The sequence below is a fragment of the Myotis lucifugus genome, unplaced genomic scaffold (assembly GCF_000147115.1).
Source record: "Myotis lucifugus unplaced genomic scaffold, Myoluc2.0 scaffold_17, whole genome shotgun sequence".
Taxonomy (NCBI): Eukaryota; Metazoa; Chordata; class Mammalia; order Chiroptera; family Vespertilionidae; genus Myotis; species Myotis lucifugus.
In genome coordinates this window covers 2,334,124-2,352,574 of record NW_005871065.1, presented here as the reverse complement: position 1 = coordinate 2,352,574, position 18,451 = coordinate 2,334,124, and positions in this window count along the sequence as shown.

Below are 18,451 nucleotides of genomic sequence, written 5' to 3'. Positions count from 1 at the left end.
TTTTTACTTAGTCACATGCTGATCTCCAAAGTGTACAGACCCTCAACTGTTTAGGACCCAATAGTGAGCTCAGGTATCCCGTTTCCTTCCTCATGTACACTTTGTGTCTCTGCTCACTGATCTCAACTATAATAAGTGCTCTAAGAACTGTGGGGAAGGGCTCATGATTCTCAAAACAGTTCTCTTCCAGGCATCCAATTCATTCCTAATTTTGTAATTTAGAATTGGTACAAATCTTCTTTATCCCCTCACAGCAGAAGGTATCTAGATGTTCAGCCATAGTTAGGCCAAAAACTTGTATGGACACAGAAAATGAAACATTATTGGAAAATATACCGATAGACATTGTGTTGTGTTTTATATCACTAATCCACAAATTTTTAAGAACATATTTTTTCTTCATGTAGAGCTTGAAAAGTAATAACCCATCAGAAATACAAAATTCCAAAAAAATTTTTATAGAATCCCGTGAGACACAAAAAGGATCCCACTTTTTTTATAGCAAGTTTCAAATAAGAATGCTAAAGCTCTTGTTGTATGGAAAATATGATTTATATTATTAAAACTATGATCAAGTAATCAGTATTATTCAATTTTCCTTCTAAGTGATGTTGATAGTGATGCTTTATAATGATGGGGAAAAGGTATTTGAAAGTCAGAAGGCTGAACTAATATGTATTTCACAGATATAAAGGAAGTTAATATTTTAATCTAAACTTAACTACATTTCATGGTTTATTTAATCTAAAATTTGTATGCTGATTCTGCTTTCTACATTTGTTATTGAGCCATTGAAAATATTGATGAACTCTGGGCTAGAAGGGACATCATTCCAAACTATTTATTCCATATATTGTTAAACCTATGTCATTTTCAAATAACATAAAGTCACTTTAAAGAAAAAAAAAGTTTCCATTTTTATTAGGTCACCATTTAATACTAGACCTTTGTATCACTGATTTTTTAAAAAGTGAATTATCATCAAACTATAAATATCAGGAACCTTGCCATAAATAAAATGTGGGGAAAAAAACAAAGATGTATTTTTTAACAGTTATTTTCTATTACTGAGATACACAAGTTACAGGAAAAAAAATATTCAGTGAGATAGTCATTTTTTATTAGAATTTGTTATGGAGGTGTCTTTTTAGAAAATTGTTTCTTATTAGGAGGCATGTTTACATTTACAACAGATGAAAAGTAAATCTCATTCATTAAAATTAATAATGATAAATATCCTCATTTGCTCATTGGAAGTGCATAATCAGATTGATTAATGCTATGGATTAATTAGTCTACACAATTAGGTGTTTGTGGTAGTGTCAAATAGATGTAGGTAAATAAATGAGTGAATGGATAGAACTAATCAATTTCAATGTGGGATGTTGCCTGAGAGACAGAACAATTTCAGTTCTACAGAGAATACCTGGAAGTGGTTCCAAATGCTATATTCTGTCATTAATCATATTGTCATCAGTAGGGAGTTCTCTGGGTCCCCACCTGTTGCCAGCGGAAGTGGGCTTCTTGGGGTGCCACTAGAATAAGAATTTCGGGAGGCCTCCGTGGGAGGATGAGTTACTGTGGAAAGTTTAATTTCTGTGAAATTAAACCCCCGAGTTCCCAAGGTCCCATTTCCCTCCGACCTGCCAAGGAAAGGAAGTCCCATTCTGTCTTCAGCAGAGCTAGGATGAAAGCCAGCGTCCAGATGTTCTATTTCATATTTGCATAGTCCAGTCCAGCATCAAGCCAGCTTAGCTTGCATTCCATTGCATGTGGATCTGCGTGTTCATGTGCCATGAAGTTTCTAGGGCCACATGCAATGGAGGGAGCACGGGTGAGTGCAAGGAAGCAGGGGCGAAGCAAGAGGAAAAAGAGAGGATTCCTTTGACTGGAAGTTTTAACCTTCTAAGATACTGTAGGCTTGCTGTGCCTCCAGCCCAAGTTACACTGACAGGTTAGACTGACAGGCAAGTATCTTCTCTACATCATCCAGACTTCACTGTGCGTGCACCCATCTTCCCCTTAGTTGGACCCCTTCCCTCAGTGATTTGTAGGGGATGGACCAGTCGTTCCCCGGGGAGAGTAAAGTTGCAGCTGCCGGGTGAGGCTGTACAGATGACCATGCCTATAATGTCTGGCCTTACCTTTTCTTTCTTCCTATTAATATTAATAACTATCTAATTACAACATTTGCCATATTACATATTATATGTAAAAGGTGATAATGTTACCTGTGGGGAGAAGTCCTCGTCCCCACCTGTTGCTTGTGGGAGTGGATTTCTTGCAATAACCTGAGAAAAGGAATTTCCTGAGACTTGCACAGGAGGATGAGGTATTGGAAAAAGGTTTATTTCTGTGGAATCAAACAGCTGAGTGAAGTACCATTTCCCCTTGTCCTACCAAGAAAGAAGTGTAGCTATGGCTACAATAGGGCTAGAATCAGAGTCAGTGTCCAGAGTTTCCATTCCATATGAGAGCAGTGTCCAATCCATCATCAGGCTGGCTTAGCTTGTGTTTCCTGCTGTAGTCCATTTGTCCATTGCCCGTGGGATCCATATGGGCCATGCAGGTGAATGCAAGAGAGCCCAGAGCAACAATAGACAGAATTCCTTTGTTTGGGGGATTATGTGTCCCCAAATTTCCCCAGGCTTGCAGTGGCCTTGCCCATTCTCCAGCCAATGACCTCCATTCCCAGGTTCGATTGGCATGAACCTCCCCTAGGTCACCCTGCCTCACTGCCATGAGTCACCAGTCATTCCCTGGGGAGTGCAAAGCTGCAGCTCTCTGGTGAGGCTACCCAAATGACATGCCTATGATGTCTGGCTTCCCCCTTTGCTCCTCTTCTACTATTAATAACTAGTTAATTACAGCAGTACCAATGATATATAATACAGTTTTTGGAAGAATAAGGTTTCCAGGTAAATTTGTTAAAACTTGTTCATACTCCCCATGAAATTACATATTTGATATAGGGATAACGTAAAACAGGGAAAAAAAGCATAAAATATAATTCCCACATTATAAAATGTATGGTTAGCCTAATAGGAGATTAAGACAAATCCTAAAAATGAGAAACAATGAAAAAGCATGAATCTCGATACTTAGGATACCTCTGGATGTGCCAGAGGGCATCTGCCAATTCCTGGGATTTGTCATTTTTTAATGCACTTTGTGGGAGACCATTTGTGAAGCTGGAATTTATAAAAGGCAACACATTCATTGAGAAAAATCTGGACTAAAACAGAGAGTGAGACATTATTCAGATTCCTGCCTGCTATAGTCTTGAGGCAGAAGGGTGTGAAGGTGTGAGGAGGTGTGAAAACTCCACCTGAGAATTTTTACCAGAATGCTGCCTTCCATAAATGAGGGGCTGAATTACCATCTATGTGGTTCAAAAGGTTCATTAAAAATTTTAAGCTAAAGTAAGTATTCCAGGATTTTTAGCAACATCCACTCTCCTGCCCCCCCACCAGCACCTGCCAAAATGACAGGGAAAGCATTTGGGCGAATTAGTTTAAAAAATGACATCAAACAATTCACATAATATAGTTAGAGAGATACAAACTCATTTTTAAAGCATAGACAGAGATTAACATGAGTAAGATTTTTTAAAAATCACAGCAAATAATGCTGAATTTGCATGCATTACCTAGAGGATATAACATGTATATGTTTAATAAATTTGTAGAAGTAAAAGAAGGAATTGAAATTTTGGTAAGAGGTACAACACTATAAAACAAATGGACACAATTTTTGTATTTATAAAATACTGAAAAAATTAATAGATGGTCAAGCCAATAAAAACTTGACAAAGAAAACAGAGAACAGAGCAGAGTGATAAGAAAAATAAGATACTATATAAGATGCTAAAAGATATGGAGAAATCTTTAAAAATAAAAATGCATCAAATAGATTACTAGAAAAAGATTATTGAGAAGAAAAAGAACCAAGTTAAAGGAGTTAATGAGTAAGACTATTGCAAAATTGATATAATCATCAAATCTCATATTCATGAGAAGAGTAAGCCTTAGCATGATAAATTACACTCTTTAAATATATATATATAGTGATTTTAAAAAGGAAGGAAGAGGGAGAGAGAGAAACATCAATGATGAGAATTATCCATGCACTGCCTCCTGCACCCCCTCACTGGGGAATGAGCTAGCAACCTGGGCATGTACCCTGACCAGCAATTGAACCACAACCTCCTGTTTCATAAGTTGATGCTCAACCACTGAGCACACTGGCTGGGCATAAATGTCACTCTTAAAAAAATCTTTGACACATCATAGTAAAACCAAAAGCAACTATTATTCTTCCCCCCAAATATCTTAAAAGCATTAACAGCTTTAAACAGAATAAAAGAGAGACAGTGTGATAGTATATATATGTATACACATACACAGAGGGACATATTAAACTATAACAGGAAAAATAAGAAATTAAAAATCAAAACTATGTGCTTCCATTAACACAGTTTGACTTCTCTATGTCAAGCATAAGTGTACTAAGCACTTGATTTAAAAAGATGAATAAGGCCTGAAAATTTTCACAGGGATCTCACAGCCTGCCTGGAGATGTAGATGACTGAAATATAATATGAGAAAATTGTAGCAATCGAGAGACTAATCAATTCTCAATTGATTTGTTTTTTTTTTGTAAAGGAAAGAATTCAGGGCAGTCTTCTTGGATCTAAGTACCAACCAGATAATCATAAATCTTCCTAGCAAATGACTGGAGTAGTGCATTCCAGGCAGAGGTAAAACCATGTTCAAGGAACAAGGAGTGAAACACAGGAGTTTGTCTGGCTCTGTTTGGTGAGTGGCATTAGTCACACTGACACAGGAGACAGTCGGGAGAACCTGTGGGTGGTGAAACAGTGTGTAGTCAGACACATTGCCATATTTCTGGACTACGGAAGAGGTTGAACTTCATTACTTTCACCTCCCAGTTTTAACGCCTCACCTCTTGTATCACTTCCTAGAATTTAAAGTTATTCCTGACCTGCAACTTTGGAGAGCAACCCTCCACAGGATCGAAGTAAGGTGTCCTAGGTCTCACCCCTGCTAATAAGAGGAGTGATCCTGGAGCTCTTTCCACACGTGATGGGCCAAAAGACAAGAATTCTACCTCATCAGTTTCCTCTCCCTTACTTCTGGGTTTCTCCTGATTTACAAGTTTCAGCTTTGAAGCACAACAGCCAGTGCCTTTGCATGATTCTAAACTTCCATGTACCGGGATGGATTTCTCACACCTGCTCACCGAGATTGCTTTCTGGGATTTCGGTTTGAGCACCTACCCTCTTCATCTTACTCACTATCAAATCTGCTAATTCCCTCCCGGCCCCCCATATTTTGAATTCTCAAAACAAGTAACAATTTTAGTCAGCTAATATTGAACATAACCAAATACGTCCAACAGCTGACATTTAGGTAATCATTCCCTCTATCCGTGGCCTTTGTTCCATTGCTTTTCCCTGGTTTTGTTAGATGAGTTTAGTGACTGGGTTCTCCGTGGCATAAGGAGATTTATAAACTGTATTTCATATTCTGTTCCCATCATCTATTTTTCTGCAGTGTCTCTAGTGACAGAAAAGCATTTCCACTTTTTTTTTCATATCAAACCTGGAGTGTCATTGATTATTTTTATCAGGTATTCAATTAAATGAAAGCACTTCATTTCCTATTTCCCTTTCAGAGGAAAATAGCTTCTGAGCAGAATGACATTAGAAATGGAAATTGGGAGCATTGCCATCAGCACGTCAATTTAACATAATTTGATAACATTGGAATTTGATCAGGGTTCAAAGTTGCATTGCATTTTTCACATTACTGTTACTCATATTTCACTTTTGACTTGTGGAAGATTAGAGTATGCATATAACAGTGGTTATCAGATATAAGTGCTAAAACATTTGTCAGCTTAAAAATTAAAATTCCTGGCAGATTGCGTAGCTTTCTTTTCTAAGCATTAGAATTACCTTTCCTTTTCAAATAATGAAAATGACTTTGACCCCATTCTCACACTTATTACTAAGAACATTTCAGAAAATGAGTTAGTAAAAAAAATACTTTATATTCATTAGTGTTCCCTGACTCATGGGGTAACTAATAATTTCTATTACTAATCATCATGACTAAGCAGGCCTTATTTGAAAGCTCCGTGACAACTTTTAGGCATTATTTTGCTTTAATTGCTGTGAAGAAAAGAAAAATGTATTACATAATGATATATTTCAGTCAGCAAAATAAATTGGTTCCCCACTGTGTGAATAACATTGTGGTGGACACATTTGGGAGAATATAAAGGGAAGAAGTGGCACTTCCCCTCTCTTTCCTGAAGTTCATAAGATAGTTGAAAGGTCAGAGTAAAGTAAAAAGAAATTTTCTAGGTCTCTGCGGAGATCTCAAAGAATTACTCTGCAGCATACATATCTTCATGTTGAAATAGATTTCTGATGAATTATAAAGATCAACAATTTTATTTAAAGAATGTAATTTAGATTAAATTACATTAATAAATTATAAACCCAATTTGATTTTTCTTGAAATACATATAACCGTAGGTTTCTAAGTTTCTAAGTCCAAAGTTTCCAATATTTGTGTTTGAATTTTAGAGGAATCCATTTTCATGAAGGATCCTAGCTGAAACTGCAAAATAGGAAAATTAAAAGGAACTGGGTTGGAATCAGATGGGGTGTGATTTGAGAACTGACTGTAGCCCTTATTTCCCATGTGTTTTGGGAAAATTGTTGTCTATGCCAACATTTTTTTTTCATTCTCTGAAAAGTAAATTTAGAAATATAGACCTTCCAAGACTGTAAAAAGCTTATAGGTGACATTTATATTAGAATCAGGACACAAGGCAGAAGTTAAGTCAATCATTGCCCTGATTATTTTTATGCTGAAATACAGGAAATCCTGAAATACTAACTAATGTTTGGAAATAATGGATATTTGAAATCATTTAGGTGATTGCTTTTTTAAATGAATTTGTAATTACTTCATCTGTTCATGTCAAAATTTCATTGATGGATCACCTTGCTTTAAGCTACAGGTTCAGCCCTCTTGCCAACAGGGAAGCATCTTCTTTGCTTCTAAGAATTCTAGAAAAGTTGGGCACGTCAACAGATCCCAACTTTTTGCTTTCTTCTGAATTTGTATACCAATTCTCAGAATTTACCTCTTATCTTCTCTTAACTGGAGCAAGATCTGTGGCGGTGATATAATTCATGCAGGGCAGACTCTTAAGGCTCAGGGCAGAGTGCAGAACTAAGTTGAGGATAGACCTGGAGAAATGATTAGAGTTACAAAGAATCCCCCCCCTCCCCCATTTTTCTGATAAGAAAACAGGACTGGTAGATGTGAAACATAATATAAAACACGAGGTCTCTACATTTCAACAAGGCTTCCCAGAATATTTCTCATTAGCAAGAGGATATTCTGAACAGAAGTGCTGTGCAGATAGATTTCATAAGTGGTTTCCTAAACTTACTATTTATTCCCTAAGTCCAATATTCTTGTGCAAAGAGTAGAAAATGATGATGTTTGTTCTACTTCCATTGAGTTTAGTAAATGAATTGGGACAATCACTTTAGGATGCTTGAAGTAAAATAGAATAGAAATCTGCTTATCTCTCTATATTTGATATATTTATCAGTGAGCTTCAATTAGAAAATAGATATATGCTTTAGACACTCACAGGACACACTAACCTAAGTGAATCCTAGTTTATTCATTGACAAAATTATTTTTCAAAAAAAATTCCAACTTGATAAAAATAAACAAATAACAATTTAATGGAAATTTAATGTATTAACACATATATCTATCCCCCCCCCCACAAACAAGTTTGAAAAATAAACCGCAGAAAGAAAGAGGGGAGATATTCATTTATTAGTACTTGTGTATGATAATAGATTTGAGGACTTTAGTTGCCTATATATTCTATGTCCCAAAAATGTTGTAAAATTGCCAGGAAAATAATGTTATCTTATATTGCCTCAAAATTTGCAGAAATATCAACCAAAAAGGAAAAGCATGATATTAATAATCCTAATGATAAGAATATTTAGTTTAGGGGTAAGAGAAACAGGAGTATTATACAGGGAAAGAAAGCAGGAGGGAAAAGAAACAGAAATTTGAGGTAAGAAAGGGCAGAAAGATAGGTCATTGAAACTTCAAAAGATAACAAAAGAAAGAAAAATGTAGGCACCTGAAGATGATTACAATGCTATCATTTGAAACTAGTGGCCCGGTGCATGAAATTCATGCCCGGGGGTGTGTCTCTCAGCCCGGCCTGCACCCTCTCCACTCTGCCCCAACTACTCTTCCTGCCAGCCTGCTTGCCCCCAACTGCTCCCCACCACCAGCCTGACCACCCCCCAACTGCCCCCCCCTGCTGGTCTGCTCACCCCCACCTCCCCTCCCCACTGGCCTGCTCGCCCCCAACTGCCCCCCTGCTGGCCTGCTCACTCCATTGTCCCCCCCCCCTGCTGTCCTGATCACCTCCAACTGACCCCCATTGATGGCCTGCTTGCCCCCAACTGGCCTCCCTGCTGGTCTGCTTACCCCCAATGGCCCCACCCCCCATCAGCCTAATCACCCACAACTGCTGTCCCATCCTGGCCTGAACACCCACAACTGCCCTCCCCTAACCACCTCTACCTCGGCCCCGCCACCATGGCTTTGTCCAGAAGAATGTCTGGAAGGTCTCCTGGAAGGTCTCCCAGTCTAATTAGCATATTACCCTTTTATTAGTATAGATAGAAATTAGATTCTGAAAGCTTTCATAAGTTACAACTAGAACTTGTAGAATGTAGATTAAAGGGACAAAAATACTTGAACCAAAATTTCTAGATCAATATAAATACATATTGGTATTGTTTTCCTCCATTTAGAAATTTAAGTTCTAATTTACATACAGAAAAATTAATTCACTTTGGTGTGGAGTTCTACAAGTTTTGGAAAGCCTTATAATTGCATAATCATCATCAAAGTAAAAAAATAAAAGAACAATTCTATCATGTCTCCCCCAAATTCTTTTGTTTCTCCCAAAATTTCAGACAGAACCTCCCATTACTCACTTTATCTGGTATCTTGGACCTTTGAGTCTACTATAACAAAAATACTATAGACTGAGTGACTTATAAGCAACAGAAATTTATTCTCAAAGTTCTGGAGACTTGTGAGTCTAAGGTCAATGTGAGCGCCCTCTTCTTGGTTCATAGTCAAACAGTCTTCTGTGTCTGTGGTTGCAGGAAAAGGCAAGGGAGGTCTCTAGTCTTTTTATAAGGTCACTAATTCCATTTGTGAGGGTGAGGGCTTCAATATCACAACTAATCACCTCCCCAAATCTCCCCCTCAAAGTCCCATCACACTGGGGATTAGGTTTCAGCATATGAATTTGGTGGGGTTGGGAGTGGGGACACAAACATTTAGTCTATTATACCTGGCAACCAATAACCTCCTTAATGTCAGCCTTTACAGGGATTCATATAAAAGGATATATAGAGTGTGTTTCCTTTTGCAATAGGCTTCTATCTCTAACAAGAATGCATTTGAGATTGATCCATATATTTGCGTGTTGCAGTTAAACATTACTTTTTAGTGTTAAGTAGTATATACCATTATACTGTAGAGTTTCTTTATTCATTCATCTCTAAAATATACCTTGGTTGTTTCCAGTTTGGGGCTATTATAAATAAAATTTCTACATATATTCATGCAACAGTTTTTGTATGAGAAATACTGAGGAGTGGGACTACTTGGTCATATGGTAATTGTATGATTAACTTGATAAGATACTGCTAGCCCTGGCCTGGTGGCTCAGTTGGTTGAAGCATTATCCAGTACACCAAAAGGTTGTAGATTTGAGTCCCTTTCAGTGCACATAGCTAGGTTGAGAGTTTGATTCCCAGTCAGGGTTCATATGGGAGGCAACTGATCGAAGTTTCTAGTTTCTCTCTCACATTGATCTCTCTCTTTCTCTCCCTTCTCTCTAAAAATCAATAAAAAATCCCCAGGTGAGGATTACACACACAAAAAAAAGATACTGTTAAGTAATTTCCAAAGTGTCTATACCATTTTAAAATATCATCAGCAATGTATGAGAAGTCAAGTTGCCCTGCATGTTGGTCAGCACTTGGTATTGTGTGACAATGCTAAGCTCATGTATCATTTCTAGTATGTTTTTGGTAGATTCCTTGGGATTTTTAACATAGAAAGTTATGTTGTCTAAAAATAGATGTATATTTATTTTATTGTTTCTAATCCTGATGACTTTATTTTTATTGCTCTATTACACTGTCTAAGACTTTGTTGCAATGATGAGTAGGAGTAGTAAGAAAGAATATGCTTGCCTTTTTACTGGTGGTAAGAAAGCATTTAATATTTTATCATTAAGTATGAAGTAGATACAAGTGTTTGTAGAAGCCCTTTTTTAGATGGAGGAACTTGTGTTCATTGTTGAATGTTTGATCACTAATAGCTGTTGAATTTTTTAAAGGTTTTATTTATTATATATTAGTGCTAAGAAATATATATTATTATATATTAGTGCTAATATATTATTACATATATATTTTTCCCTTTAGTCTATTGATATGATGTGTTTCTTCCTTTTCTATATTGAGAAAAAATTTGTGGAGGATTAGTATTACTTTTTTTTTAATGGTTGGTAAAATTTGCCAGTGAAACTATATGGGTCCTGAATTTTCTTTAGGGGAAAGTCATTAAAAATTCAGCCCTACCCAACTTTCTCAGTGGTTAGAGCATCAGCCTGTGGACTGAAAGGTCACTGGTTTAATTCTGGTCAAGGGCACTGACCTGGGTCGCAGGCTCAATCCCTGGCCCCAGTCGGGGCATGTGCGGGCAGCAACAATGGATGTGTCTCTCTCACATCGATGTTTCTCCATCTCTACCCCTTCCCTCCACTCTCTCTGAAAATCAATGAAAAAAATATCCTCAGGTGAGGATTAACCAAAATAAATACATACATACATACATACATACAATTTCAATTTCTTTGGAACATATATTTCATTTCATTGGTTAAATTTCTACCTATTTTAATTTTAATGCTATTATAAATGACATAACTTAATTTCTCCTTCAAATATTTTATTGTTAATGTCTAAATTACAACTGATGTTTGTACATTGATTTTGTAACCTGAAATTTTGCTGAATTATTAGTTTTAACAGGATTTGATGGGGGCAGGGATAGAGTTTTTAGAGTTTTCTAGATGTAAAATCAAGTCATCTGCAACAAAGATAATTTTACCTTTGTATTTCTGATTTGGATGACTTTTTTTTTTTTCCAGTTTGCTCTCACTAGGACTCCCAGTACTATTTTGAAGACTAGAAGTCACAAAGGTAGGCTTCTTTATCTTGTTCCTAATCTTAGAGGAAACTTTCAGCTTTTTATCATTGGTTGTGATGTAGGCTTCTCGTATGGCTTTTTTTATGTTGAGGTAAGTACCTCCTATACTTGTTTTGATAATTTTTATCACAAAATGGTGTTAAATTTTGTCAAATGCTTTTCTGAATTTTGATCTTAGTTATTTTAAACTTGCTGTATGATATTACTAACATATGCGTCACATCTGTGTCTGCTTTTGTTGATTGCTATATCGCTTGATAATGGGTTGTTTTTATCTTGCTGTTTGTATGCTTTTAACATATTTGGTTGAAACCCAGACATCTTGTTTTAAAAAAATAGCAATTTCTATGCTTGGAAATAGACATGGATTTGCTTCATTCAGGACTTTATTTGGAGGAATTGGGTCAGTATATTCAGGATTTTTTTTTCTGGGCTTGGTGTTTGCTTTTTCCCTGTGTACTCTTAATATATCACAGGCCATACATTCCTCTAATAGTATCTTGTGTTTAGGTTGGGGGATGATTGGGCAGAGGGTTGACTGTTTTTTGTTTGTTTGTTTTTCCATCTGTTATGCTACACCTCTGGATTTTTCTCACTCTGTTCTTCCCCGTTCCGCAGCAATTAAAAAGTTGTTAATTTGATAGTGAGGAGTTGAATGTGGGATGATGTCTCTGTTGTTGTAAATAAGCTTCAATCTTGAGAATATATAATGATGTCCTTTTGTCTCAGAGTTGAGACCATTTCAGTTATCCCATGGCAAGCTGAAAGTCTGGATTTAGCACTTATTTATGCCTCTTGTCTATGAGTTTTAATTTTTCCTTCCTTCAGCTGCAGTGGACTTCACCAGTGAACTACGGGTAAGTACTGTGACTAAATGTCCTGGTTTGTGTGGATCTGAAGGTGTTCTCACAAGGTGGGATTATCAGTTTTAAACCACAAATAAGATAATCTGGGACTGACAGAGTTCTTGGCATGGAAATGCAGTGCTAACTGGGAAATTCCAGGGCAAACTGATATAAATCAGTCACCCTAGAACTAAAACTTTTGCATACATATTTATATGCATATTTTAGAAATATAATTCTTCTGTTTATTTGGAAGGGAGGGTCGTTACTTTAAAAAAAGATGTTTCAATTGTCATTTTGAAATAAATATCTAATCTCTCACAACTGTATTTTACAACATAGACTTTATTACATATTTGATGTAACACTATAATATATTTGATTATGATAATATTACTTCTAGTCTTGTGCATCTTTGGCCTAAAGATTTTAAAAGTTCACTCAATATCCATGAAAATGAAAACAAATTTATAAAACAAGAACCTATTAATTCTCATTCACAGGTAAAGGTAATGTTCTCATGATTTTTTGAGTGTTATAAAGCATACTCTATTCAGGATTTCCAAACTAAAAAATAAAGCAAATTAAAAATCCCATTCCAGCCTATGTTGATTGAATAGAATAATATATAAACTAAAATGTAATTATATACATATATATATATTTTTTCCAAACTTTAATAACATTAATTCATTCTCTTTCTCTGTGTCAGATGTTCTAAATTGCATTGAAAATATTTGAACTATAATTGGTTAAATCTGACAAATTGTGGTTACTTTCTATGTATTAGATTAGCTCTATTACTGGAAATTTTTAAATGTCTTTAATGCATTTCCTATGAGCACATTTTTTTCTTCATGTTCTTTATGTAAAGTCAGGTAAAATTAACTCCCTTTTATGCATGAGAAAACGGGCATATACTAAGATTGAGTGACTTTGCCTAAGTTATAGCTACTTAATGCAGAAATATGACTAGAATATATTTTTGTGCATTCACTCTAAGAATATCAATCTATATCAAACGCCTGGAATTTTGTTTTCCAAGATGTTAGTATGAATTTTCTGTTTTCTTAGCATTAAATGCAAAGTTTCTGTGCACATTTTCTAACATTTTTTAATTTATAGAAATAGATCCCCTTTCAAAAAAAACACACACAAAAAAAATACAGACTGTTTAAGAAGTCATTTTAATCTTCTGCTTATCTAGATATTCAGACTTTTAAGAGAGTTATTATATATAGAAACTAAATACTATGTCCTGAATATTTTACTTTAGCTTAATCTACAATTTGGGGTGAATGTTTTTAAATTTTACACCTAATAATTTTTAAATAATTCACAAAGTGATAAAAAAGTTAATGTAAATTAAACAAACTTGGGCATTATATAAACCAATGAAATGTTATGATTGCACCATCTGCCAAGTAAATATCCTTTTCTTTGACTTTATGACAAAATGATGGTTGTAAACATTTTACTAACAAGCATATGTTGCATTAGAAATAGATGCCTTGTCAAGACAATTGTATGAATTTATGAAGTAAATTTAATGAGTCACATGCTTTTACATAGATTATAATATCAAGTTTTAGTCTTCTCAGTAACAAAAATATTTGTCATTCGCATTATGCACAGTTTTTCAATCCAACGTGGCATATTTATTAGTGAAATTAAAACAATCTCTTTCATTTCAAAATGCACATAGGAATAAAGATAAGGCAACAATACAATTTCATTCTTACATCTTGCTCTGAGCCTCAAAGAGTAAATTTTATTGCTTAAAGTCATATAATACTACTCACATAATTTTCCTTTATTTATATTAACCATAACTCACTTAAAAATTAATACAAGAAAATAGAGTTTAAGATTTAAAATATCCAAGATTACTTGCAGAAAGTAGACATTTTGGAAAAGTTTTCTTGGTCATCTTTTGTGTTGTCAGCCTGGTCCCCAAATTTTCAGAGAAGTATTGCCATCTCCACCCATATGATTACCCCGGAAAAAATAGTTTTGTAAAATAGATTCTTCCCTTATAAAAGGAGTTGACTGGTACAAGGGCATAAATCTAATTTGAGTTCTGTAAATAAGTCTCTTAAGATTTTAGAACTTGAAATATTGGGCATTTGGACAGAACATGCTGTAGTGTCAGTGTTAAGTTTGATTGTTAATAAAAGAATGACTGTGGCTACTTAAGTAGAAGTTTATTTGTCTCTCATATTAGAGAAGTCTGCAGATAGGTACTCCTCCCTTGGTTTGGTGACTTCAGAATCACCAAGGAACTGGTTTTCTCTGTGTTTCTACTCTGCCATCCTCAACACTAATTTCCATCTTCTTATTGAAGTCGTCATGCCAGATGGCTGCTAACACTCTAGCTATCACATTTGCATTTCAGCCAGTAGGAAGGAAGAATGAAGAAAGACCTCAAATGCTTACTTATGGTTTCTTCCCTAACAAATGTTGCTTTGATTTTTATAGCCACCATTATAAGAAAAGAAGCTACAAAATAATAGTTTTTATTCTGTGAGGTGGGGTAATCCTCAATAAATCATGGTTTGATTATGAATGAAATTGGAAAAAATGGTACTGGGTCAGTAAGTAGTAATCTCTGTCATAAAAATAAGGCTTAGAGGCTGGTAGTGGTTGTGTTTTGTCATTGAACTGAAGAATAGAAAAAAACTGTCCTGAAAGAAAAGAGAGTGGCAGCTATTCAAGGAATAATCGACAGTGAGAAAAAGACAGCACAGATATGTGATACATACCAATGCCATGGAGTCTACAAATCACTAACGAAATTGCCTGACTAGAAAAAATAACAGCAATTGCATTTGAAGCTGCATTAAGCAAATATGTGTATATAATTTTAATAGGAAGGATTATTCTTCAGTATTTCTATTTAACCACAAGGCAGTGATCACTGTGGGAAGCATTACTGCTTTCAAAGTGATCTCAAATGTATTTCTTTGTCATCTCAAGCAAGTTTCATATTATCCAAGTTTATTTTTCATTTTCTCCTAATCTCCTGTTGTCTTTTCACATTCTTCAACATGTTTCATCCAAACATGCCATCCTCCATGAAAGACACTCCCTCCTGCTTTCTCTATGTGATTATGACAGAATCCAATTCTGTTACCTAGGCCCAACAACCCAGAATCATTGCTAGCAAACATTCCCTTTCTTTAGATCATCATGCTAACCAGCCATCAGCTCCTGTGTATTTATCTTTGTCTTATCTCTGATAAGTGCTCTTTGCTTTCCTTTTTACAACTATCATCCTTGTAGTATGTGGAACATATTAGCTCATGATTCAGGATTGGCATCCATTATGCTTCCTCCGACAACATGCTGAACCCATATTGAAGTAAAATAATATGAAAAATGCTTATCTGAAATGCCAAAGTTGAGAGTTCCCTATCTTTCTGTGAGCCCTTGAGGGCTCAGAGGATTTCTTTCTATAGGAATTGGGAGAGGACATATTTAAGAAAGTCTCAAATTTTGAAATTTGCACCAATTTTAAAAGCTATTGAGAGAGTTATTATTTTTAAAGGCTGAAACAGTTACAATTTTTTAAAGTAGAAGTCATATAGGAAGAGGAGAAATGTGAAGAGAGATATTAGAAAATTGCCAGGTGATAGGAGGCTGAACACCAAGTCTAAAAAGGAAAAGAAATGCAGTAGCTGTACTTCAGTCTTTCCACCCCATTAATCTTCCCCTCTGTAGCTATCTAAATCTCCAGTCCTGAAGCAGTGTATGAAATTTTCTTTATTAAGGTTGGATTTCATGGTTTCATATCCATAAAATTTAACGTTAGACTCCAATTTTATGGGAAGTCTATGTAAGAATAAATCCATTTAATACAAACCGATAAGTAGTAAGAAGAGTGCTTTTCCTATAAAAATAATTTCAAGTTCCAAACCATACAACTCACAGTAAATATCTCTGCAGTCAATGCATATGCCAGTTTACATCAAAGATACAAGCAATATATGTTACAGGTCAAGGTTGACCTTTTGTTAAGTATTTTAGCCACTAGAGTGAACATTACCAAATGATGACCGAAACAATTAAAAGCGGGGTCCTGTATTTATTTCACAAAATTTACACAGCAAAGGCTTTTCGTTAGTGAGCCAGCGATTTAGTTAGTATGTAAATCTTTACATTTCTCACATTATACCACAAGGGTCCCTTTGACCCATAAATAAAACATTTATTTTCTCCTCTTCAATATGTAACTACCATTCCCCTTAATAATTATAGTATTCCTCCACCCTCCGCAGTGGACAATCTGTCCCTAATTACTTTCAACATCTCCTTTCTTAAGAATATTATATTTTAATGATTTTTATGGTCTGTTGTATGATCCAGAATCCCAGGAGGAAACAGATGGCACAGTCAAATATAGAGTCATTAAGAAGAGTTTAATAAAGCAGCTAATTTATAAGGTTGTAGGTGAAGTGAGAGAACCATCAAGGAGAGGTGTACTACCCCATGGCTGGTACACAAGACAGAGAACTATGTACAGGAGTTGTGTGGTTTCCCAGGGGCAATGAAGGAAGTGAGGTAATAGATAGCCTGGCCATATTTCAGCCCATTCTGTGTTCTGACAAAGTTTCCCACCAGCTGAAACTAACTGTGACCAGTAGACAAAAGAGCTAGATTGTCTCATAAAGATGAGCTTCCCAGAAATATGTCATAGGACAAGAAGGATGAAGCAAACAGAAATTATCCAGCACATATCCACAATTAACATATTTTTATTACAGGATTACTATATATTTTAGTTTGATGAATTGTCCTATAATCGTAATTTTTGTGCATTACAACTCTGTACCCCTTACTTTTTATTTTTAAATCAAATTGCATCATGAGTTTAGGAGTTCTTTTAACTGACTAAAGTTAAAAGTTCACATCTTTCTGTGCCATAGAAAGAATATGAATTTGGAGTCAGACAAAAAATGACTTTGCTGCTCTTATCTTTGCAAGATATGTTAATTAGATGAGCCTCATTTTCTTCTTTTGAAAACTGGAGATTATAAAAATATGTAATAGTAAGTTTCTAAAGGAACACACTAAAAATATTTTTAAATGTTTAATACGGTTCCAGACTTGGGCTCCCACAAAGTCAGAAACCCTTGCATGCACAAAGCAGAGGTCAACACAGGGATGTGAAGCAAGGAAGACTGCCAATGCGAGAGTGCATTTTTGAGTTCACCACTGCTATGGGTCACTGCAGTTTGATGATGCCAGTACATTATGAAAAGCTTATTAAATGCATTTTAGAACGAATTACCCAGAGGACAAAAGGATGAAATCAATATCTATCCATCCTAATTCCCTACAGATCATGGGCTGTCTCTCTGGCGTTCACACCCTGACATCACAGTTGTACATGCATGGATGCACATCATTTCCTGAGGGTACCCCATGCAAAACCAGTTTCTGCCTGGAACTGGTTGCTGTAACCATGGCTGGAATGAGAGTCTGGGATGAGAAGATCTTGAGATGGCACATAAGAAATGTCCAACTCTTGACATGTGGTAGATATGCTATGGGCTTTCAACATAACTATATTCTTACCAAATTCATCACTGAACATTGTACTAATGCAATAAACCAGTTCAAGTTAGAACTAACCAATGTATGTGAGGGAATGTTCTAAAAGTTTGAACATGGCACTATGTAGGTAAAATAGAGCTCTGACAATGAATGTCAATCAGTTGAAAACTTCCCACTTGATTTCTCAGAATTTTCATATATACCTCTCTCTTTTGTAACTTTGCACTGATTAATAAAATGATTCATCTGAACAAAATATATTCAAAACTTAGCAACACAACTTTATTCATTCATTTTTAAGTACCTTATTAAGTGTCAGGCATTGTTCCATGTGCTGAGGATAAATAATGAACAAAATAGAGAGTTAGAAACATCAATCAGCTGCCTCCTGCACATCTCCTACTGGGGATGTGCCCGCAACCCAGGTACATGCCCTTGACCGGAATCGAACCTGGGACCCCCCAGTCCGCAGGCCGACGCTCTATCCACTGAGCCAAACCGGTTTCGGCTATTCATTCATTTTTAAGTACCTTATTAAGTGTCAGGCATTGTTCCATGTGCTGAGGATAAATAATGAACAAAACAGTTTCAAATCCATATGCTTATCCTAGTGGTGGAGACAAATAATTGAAGGGTAAACGACCTATAAATTATATCAAATATTGGTAA